Genomic DNA, 9105 nt, shown 5'->3' with positions numbered 1-9105 from the left:
TGTTTTCTATTTGTCCTCATGCACACCCCATCCACTGTCCACCCTCCTCCACCCTGCCCGGTGCCCTGGGAGGCTGACCAACAAGCCCTCGGGCTTCCAGTAGGGTCCAGCCAGTGGGGAGTACTGGGGTGCGATGGGAGAGAGAGAAGGAGGGTCAGGGTCAGTGTGCCCTGACTCCCTCACTGCTCCTGTCAGGCAGCCTTCACCACATAATTCTTTCTCTGGGTTCCAGTGACCCTCCTCACATACCACAAAGGCCTGCCACACATACCCCTGGGCCTCCATTACTCTGTCTAGGGTATTGCACCAGCCCTAGGGTCTTTTTCTACACCCTAGACTCTCTGAAAACAGTTCGTTCAATAAACTCCATCCAACCATCTGCCGCCTCCTCAGGTTCTGCTGTTGAGTGTCTGATTCTACAGGTGAAGAAAATAAACTCAGGAAAGGAAAACAGGAGCATTTGGAGCATTTGGAGGCCAGGGCTGTACAGCTTAATCAAAGTTCAGGAACCCATCCCTAATGGTCACTCCAGGATATCCCAAATCTGAATACAGGAAGGAACACTGGCGTCCATCTTTGTTGTGGGTCTAGAAAGACTGAGAGTGAATATCTGCTTTACTTAAATGCAGGATCTGCACAATAAATGTGAAGACCTGAATAAATAAATTCTGAATAAATTAGAAGTATCTGATTATTTGGGAAATAGTCTTTCCCCCAAATATTTGGGAACATTCTTTCTCTCTAACAAGCATATGAAATTTCATTTTCTTGGTTTTTTCTTTTGTCATATTTTTTTTTTAAGTATTTAAAAATCATTCCTTGCATGGCTATGCTTCTAGAACTTTCTTGCTCTGTAGGAGTGGCCGGAAAGAAAGAAAATGCTTGCCACCAGTCTTGCTGACCAGTTTGGTCTTAACCCAGAGGTCTAGAAGGGTTTGTATTGCTCTCTAGTTAAAATTCTGATTTCTAACCCCTTCTGAATGCTCCTCCTTTAACGCCCTAAACAGACACACCCAAATGGGAAACAAAAAGAGAAATATGTAAATGACTGTCAGCTGTTTGATCTGGTCAGACTTGACCAGACACTTCAGACAAAGTAACGAACCACCATTTTGGAGTCAGGAGACCTGGATTCAAACACCGGCCCATCACCTTAATAGCTATATCATTGAAATGTTTGGATGCTCATATCTGTCACCTGTAAAATGGGTATAACAAAATATACTCAGTGGCACAGTGATGTTGTAAAGTGTAAATAAGATAATTTACAGAAAAGCATATAAAAATCCAATATGCCAGGCAAATGTAGGTTTTAACACAAACCTCAAAAAAATTAGGAACAGTGGAATCTCCAAAGATTATTAGTTTAAATATTAAGGGCTTGGTGGCGACTGAAAACAACATGGAGTTTGTCTTTGGCGTTTGCAACCTAATTAGGGAAACGATTTGAATATATCTTTAACAATTTTTAAATAGTACAAGCAAGTGTGTTCTGGAGTACTAAATTGTATCGTTAAAAAAATAAGTTCTTTATAACCAGGGTTCAGAGAAGAAAAAGAGTAATGTGGATTAGCTGGTATAATTGCGAATGTCTTCACAGAGGAATTTTGAGGGTAATAATACTTGTTTTAGCCGCCAACAAGTTGCCCCAACTGATAGCAACCCCATGCACAACAGAACAAAATACTGCCGGTCCTGTACCATCCCCACGATCAGTTGCAAACTGTAGTGTAACAATAATAAAATTTTATATTTATTGGTACGTATTAGGTGCCAGGCATCATTTTAAGCTCTATCTGTGTTTTAATTAAGCCTCATAACAACTATTTAAGAAAGTGATTACAATTTTCCCTGTTGTACAAAGAAGAAGCTCAGGTTTGGAGAATTTAAGTAATTTGCTCAAGGCACACAATTAAGCAAATGGAAAAACAAAAATTCAAACCTGGGCTTTCTTACTCCAGAGCTCTCTGCCTTTCTGCCTCTCTGTGTGTGCACCTGCTAATGGCACCTGCTAATGGCACACTCTGCACAGGTCAGTGAACAATTTGCCACCTGGCCATTTCCATGTTGGCTCCTTCTTATTCAGTAGCTAAGTAAGAATTAGGAGTTTGCTTCCGGGTCCTATGTAACCTTGGGAAATATTTTAACATTTGCTGCAAAATTTTCCTTATCACTAAATTTGAAATCGTGATACTTTCACAAATGTACCCCAGATACTTTCTAGGCTTAAAAATAAACTGAACTAATAAATAAATAAAGTGAGAATAAAAGGGAAGTCTATTGAAAAATACGAGCCACCGGAAAGACTAATTGCTGTCATCATTACTATTTATTAGTTTTATCATTGTTCTATCCAAAGCCATAGCCAGAAAAAACATTACTGCAGCCTACGATGACAAGGATGGACTGAGCAAAAAGGTGGCTGTATCAGCATAGACTTGAGCACCTCTGCCCATGAGCCACTGGGTGTGCACCCCTGCAAGGGATGGGATGGTAGACGTGCAGACCTGGACTATTTAAGTGTTACACATGGGGTAGCCATGACTTGGAATCGACTCAATTGTAACTGTTATGGATTGAACTGTGTCCTCCAAAAACGTGTGTCAACTTGGCTAGGCCATGATTCCCAGTATTGTGTGGCTGTCCACCATTTTGTGATCTGATGTGATTATCCTTTATGTTGTAAATTCTAACCTCTATGATGGTAATGCGGCAGTCATGTTATTGAGATAGGACACAATCTATAGGATTAGGTTGTATCTTGAGTCAAGCTCTTTTAAGATATAAAAGAGAGAAGCAAAGAGAAGAAGGACCTTATGCCACCAAAAAGGCAGCACCTGGAGCATAGCTCATCCTTTGAATCCGGGCTCCCTGCGCTGAGAAGAGGCTCCTTTACTAGGGGAAGATTATGACAAGAACCTTTCCCCAGAACTAACAGACAAGGCCTTCCCTGAAGCTGGCACCCTGAATTTGGACTTCTAGCCTCCTAAACTGTGAGAAAATGAATTTCTGTTTTGTAAAGTCTTCCACTTGTGGTATTTCTGTTATAGCAGCACCAGATAACTAAGACAGAAACTAATGACAACAACAACACATGTAGGCAGAGGAAGGAAGTAAATCTTTTAGGAGGCAATTACTTGTTTTCTGTTTATTTTTCTGCTTGTGTTATTTTGTACAGGAATACTTAATGTCTCCTTTTCAAATTTCTCTGGATACATATTCCTTCAGTGCAAGCAAGATACCATCAGTTGTCATTGTGTCAACTCAAACTCATGGCCACCCCATGTGTGTCACAGTAGAACTGTACTGCATAGGATCTTCAATGGCTGTGATCTTTCAGAAGAAGATCACCAGACCTTTCTTCCAAGGCCCCTGTGGGTGGATTCAAACTGCCAACTGTTTGGTTAGCAGCTGAGTGTATTAACCATTTGTACCACCCAGTGACTACAAGCAAGACACAGGGCTCTTAAATAAAAGAAGAAATAGGAATAGTAGCAAACAGTTGTGAGATGTATTTCTTTCTTCTTTTTAAATATAGACTTCTACCTGGCAGTGTATAGAAACCCTAAGGGAGCACTGAACAGAATTTTTAAAAAGCACTTCCACTGATTCGGTCGATACTAGCTTCATGATGAAACCTCAGCAAACTCAGATGAATGAGTCTGCTATTAACTGGCAGAAATCAATCAGAAGATTCTGCTGCTGCCAAATTCACCATATGAAAATGTTGCTGACTGAGAGGGAGCTAAGGTAGGCCCTTAGACCAAGTTTGGTAGGCCAAATTTTACTTTATTTATTTTTTTAATGTGGTTGTTTTATTTTTTGAGTAACACTGATTAAAAATATTTACACATCTACTTATAAGTCCATAGTTTAGCACTCTTATTTGTATGGCTTTAAAAGTTATAGCACAAGACCTTTACATTAAGGATTGGGGGAAAAGATTCCATTCAAAACAAAGCCTGATATATTATACACATGTTTTTGTCTGTACTTTATTTTAAATACATTAATTTTTAAAATGATGCTCATCTTTTTTTTTTTCATCTGGTGATGTCTTAGTCATCTAGTGGTGCTATAACAGAAATACCACAAGCGAATGGCTTTAACAAGCAGAAATTTATCTCTCACGGTCTAGTAGGCTAGAAGTCCAAATTCAGGTCAGCTTCAGGGGAAGTCTTTCTCTCTGTGTCAGGTCTGGAGAAAGGTCCTTGTAACCAATCTTCCTGTAGTCAAGGAGGTTCTCAGCACAGGGACCCCCAGTCCAAAGGACCCGCTATGCTCCAGGTGCTTCTTTCTTTGTGGTGAAGTCCCCATTCTCTCTCACGTCCCTCTCATTTTATCTCTTGTAAGATAAAACATGGTGCAGACCACACCCCAGGGAAATTCCCCTTACATTTGATCAGGTATGTGACCTCTGTAAGGGTGTTACAATCCCACCCTAATCCTCTTTAATATAATCTAATCTTGTCTCATTAACCACAGGCAGAGATTAGGATTTACAACACATAGGAAAATTACAATCACAAAATGGAGGAAAACCTCACAACACTAGGAATCAAGGCCTAATCAAGTTGATGCATATTTTGGGGGGACACAATTCGATCCATGACAGGTGGTAAAATACTAGTGCAATCTTTTCAACAAAATAAAGTTTATCACAGATGTAAATGAATTTTCCCATTTGAAAATGGCCCATTCAGCTACCATTAAATGAAATTCCTCAACCTAACTTAAATGAAAAAGAATTGGTGGTTGACATTTATAAGCAAAAATATAAAATACTATAGCATCAACTACAATGTTCCTTACCACACAAACTTTGAAAGAACCAGAGATACTTTACAGAAGCTTAGTTGGTTTTGAAAAGGTACAGGGGTGGTTTTTTTGGTTTTTTTTAACCTTCTAGAAATTTTGCCACCGCGACTCTGTTCCTGTTGCAGAGTTGGCATCTGTGACTACTGGGGTAGACAAGAATGTTATTCAAACTAAAGGGAAGCCAGAAGCTAAAATTTACCTGCACAATAACAGTGCACTTTTCTTCATGCAGCCTTGCGTTTCCTATGTATTCAATTTTCTAACATGCATTAGAATACATAAACGTGTATTCTACTGATTTTACATTTGATTTTACAATAGGGAAAAAAATTTGAGGAAGAGTATGACCTGGGAAAGAGAAAGGAGAACCCTTGCCACAATGAAAATAGATACATTCATACCCAACTACATAATAAGAATATAACACATTTATGTTTCCAGATATATACTTTCGCAAAGTTTCCCGTTCATTTATGGAAAAGTTCCCTCTTCTGTGGCATTAAGTGGGGTAGAAACTGACGTGTATCAATAGAAACAGCCAGCAAAACAGGAAATAGTTAACTTTGGTCCACTTGTCTGTAAACAAGGACAGTCACACTGCCCATAATCAGCTGAAAAACCCAACATGTAAATTAAAAAATATATTCATTTGTTATTTCATTTTAAAACTGGCAGCACTGTTCTGTCTTCATTCCCTGCCTTTTCAGCCTGAAAATCCACTGTTGGTGTGGTCTCTAAACCCTCAGCTTCTCTCGATCTTCCCTGGCATCCTCAGCAGTAACTGTTTGGCAAGGCTTTCTCTCCTCCTGGTTCATGATTGCAGGGGTCACTTGATCCAAGTCTGCTTCTAGAACTCAGTTTGTACTTCATTAGCATCTGATTTACCCATTCAACATGCAGGAACTCCACGTGGACTTCTGTGCCTTTTTCAGTATGAATTTGCGCCACTTCTAGGTAACTCACCTGGACCTGCTCTAGAAGCTCACTTGTGTGACTCGTGTACTTGGCCGTCCTGGAGCAGACCTGGATGAAACTGTTCCACGGTCGCTTGTGGTGAATCTACCTGGACCTGAAGCAGTGGTAGCCCATGTACCTTACCAACTTGGTCTGTAATCGTCATTGATGTTACAGGTTCGGTTTGCACATGTGTTTCCACTGAAAGAACTTCTTTGGTTATCAGACACTCTGAAATATTATGAGTATCACTAAGATGCCTCCTTAAGTCATTTCCTTGCATAAACCACAAATCACATGGAGTACAATGGTTGGGTTTATCTCCAGTGTGAGTTAGTAAGCCATCTTTGCACTGGTCCCAGTTGTTGAACACAGTGTTACAGACCTGGCATTCATAAAGCTTCTTTCTTCCCTTTTTTGTCCCCACCCCAGCTTGGCATGCTGTCAGGTGACATTTGAGTGTGCTATTTCTAGCAAATCGTTCATGACAATTCAGACATTCAAAAGGTTCTTCACCTGTATGTTTTTGAAGATGCTCTTTAAAATGTCCAAAGTGGTCAAACTATTCCTCACAGTACCGACAGATGTGAGTTTTTTTCCAGTTCTTTGCTTTTTACTGACTCCATGTTCTTCAAGGTGCTAACAACTGAGGTGCTGTTTCCAGGCGCTCTCCCGAGTATACCTTTTATTGCACATTTCACAGTTGAAACTCTGAGTGGAGTGTGATTTCATGCGCCCCTGTTTGTTCGTGGGGTCAGATGCACCGCCATCTTCTTCTTTAATCCGCCCTTTTCTGTCACCTTGACGGTACTTGCTGGTAATATCCGTGAACAGAGCTAAAGTGGCATCATCGGAGGAAGCTGTGCTCTGAATGCACTTCGGCTAATGTTTCCAGGCCTTCATCCTCCACTTCTGTTGTGCCCTCCGCAGCCTCCCCCTCAATTACAACAGGTTCTGATTCTGCAGATGGCAGTGACTCAGTGATGACATCGGAAGTTTCTGCAAACTTTTTTTTGCCTCTTTTTTTCCTGTGTTTATTTTCCTCACGTGGAGTGCACTTTCTCTGTTCCTGACTTTAAGGGCTTTGATGCCTTCCAGCATTTGTAGAAACTGCAGCTTTCCATACCTCATTGGCTTCTTCTCCTCCTTGTATCATTGACTTTGCTGTGAAATGACAAAAGGCCATCTTACTGACACCTTCCATCTCCACCAAAGGTTCCTGAGTAAATCCCTGAAAGAATCTGTAGAAGAGCTTACTGCAAGCAGCCAGAACAGCCTTGTGGGCCTTAAAATGGTGCCCATCGATAATCAGGGTGATGTCAGTAAACCGTGCTGCTCTCGCAGTTCATTCCAGCAGTCCAGGATCATGTTATGACGTTCATGGAACTCCTGAAGGCATTCCATTGTCTCTTCAGCCTCCACAGCAGTTGGCTTGCTCTAGTTCCTGACCCTCCCACTCTTCTTGCTCTCCCTCAAATCCTTTCCTTCCCTGCTCTCCCCTCCCAGGGCGTAAATCGCCCCACACCTTTCCCTACGCCTAGGCTGTGGCTTGCCCTCCATTTTCTCCACACTCCCAGCAAGAGCCTTGGTGCTCCAACCACTGGCGTCCAGCTGGCACGAGCACTGCTGCCCCACAGCTATCACATGGGCTGTGGTAGCCGGGATTTTAAAATACATATTGTTGAAGTAATAAGGCAGGAAGAACTTACCTTGAATCTGATAACCTGTAAAAGTAACGGGAATAGAATGACGTCTCCAGGTGCTTGCAAAGTCTAGTGAATTAAAGGGAATTTTTATTTGGCTAAAGAGAATGCTGGGGCAGAACCCCAGAAGACAGAAATCTTGACAAGCAATTATTCATTTAGCGTTTCATTCATTCATAAGTCATTCAGTGATTGTCAAATAACCGACAATATATCAGGGCTCAAACACTGGGTTAGGAGTTGGGGATCAAAAATGAATAAGCATAGTCCCTAATAAAAGGGGTTCACAGTCTAATGGCAGAAGCAGATATAAACAGAGGAGTCTAATGCGATGAGTTTGTGTTCAGTTGTACACGTTATAGGAACACCTGATGGGGCACACGGAGGAAGGAGGGGTGCTTCCTGGAGAAGTGACACCTGAGCTGAAAGTTAAGTGTCAGTAGGAGCTGGCCAGTTGAGGGAGACATTTCACAGCAGAAAATGAGAGAATTGTGTGTCCGAGTAGAACCGTGCTCCATAGGTCTTTCAATGGCTAATTTTTCTAAAGTCAATAGCCAGGGTTTTCTTCCTAGGCACCTGTGGGTAGACTGAAACTTCCAACCTTTCAGTGAGCAGCCGACCACATAAACTGTTTGCACCACCCAGGGACACTATCCCATTGGCCGGGGGTTCTCAAACGTCAGTATGCTTCAGAATTACCGCAAGGGACTTTTAAAACACAGGTTACTAGAACCCACCCTCAGAGTTTCTGATTCAGTGGGTGTTGGGTGGCACCTGAGAATTTGCATGTCTAACCTGTTCCCAAGTGACGCTGGTGCAGCTGGTCCCGAAACCATACCCTGGGCAACGGAAGCGGCAAACAGGGTTTCCAGCAAGGGAGTGATAAGGTGAGCTGTGCCTCCTGGGAGACTCCTTAGCTCCTCGTGCAGCCTGGACCGAGGAGTCAAGGACTGGAGGCGAGGAGACCCAGAGGACAAGGAAGTAGAAAAACCAAATCATAACCCTGCTAGTTAGCAAAAATATCATAATGGACAAATCTGTGCATCGTGTTTACAATTTCAAGTTCTTTTATTTAATTAGGGCATTGAAAGTGAACAACTTTGAAAGAAAATATATTTGAGAGAAAAGAGGTAAACTGGAGCTACGCACATTTCCTATCGAGAAATGAGCCTAACTGATTAAAACAAGAGAATAGAGATTAGCTTCCCACCTTGGATTGCTTGTCCCAGTCTATACTGTTTGAAGAGATAGTACATAGGATCTCACCATCCTACTCTGTGAAGTGGAAGAATTCCCACCCTGAGAGAACAATGAGAAGTTAGGGCTTTTGGAATTTGAAAGCAAACAGTGTGTAACCCATTGATCACAACCGTTGCCGAGTCGATTCTGACTCACAGTGACCTTATAGGATGGAGTAGAACTGCCCCATAGGGTTTCCAGAGAGAGGCTGGTGGATTCGAACTGCTGGCCTTTTGGTTAGCAGCCAGGCTCTTAACCACTGTGCTACCAGGGCTCCAAAGAGTATGTAGTAAATAAAAATGGAAACCAGGGAGAGGCTGTGATGGAAGTGGGGGGTGAGTGAGCTCTAGTCACAGTTCCCCTAGTCTGACGTCCCAGTTATGAAGCCCCA

The 9105-nt window shown here is 42.0% G+C and overlaps 1 pseudogene; it reads right to left on the bottom strand.

Annotated features, from left to right (window-relative positions):
• Positions 1-4958: 4958 nt before the first annotated feature.
• On the bottom strand, positions 4959-7471 carry LOC100665511 (zinc finger protein 131-like; annotated as a pseudogene).
• Between the last annotated feature and the right edge of the window lie 1634 nt (positions 7472-9105).

Source organism: Loxodonta africana, chromosome 25 (assembly GCF_030014295.1).
Source record: "Loxodonta africana isolate mLoxAfr1 chromosome 25, mLoxAfr1.hap2, whole genome shotgun sequence".
In the NCBI taxonomy this organism is placed as follows: domain Eukaryota; kingdom Metazoa; phylum Chordata; class Mammalia; order Proboscidea; family Elephantidae; genus Loxodonta; species Loxodonta africana.
This window is presented reverse-complemented; position numbering and strand designations above follow the sequence as displayed.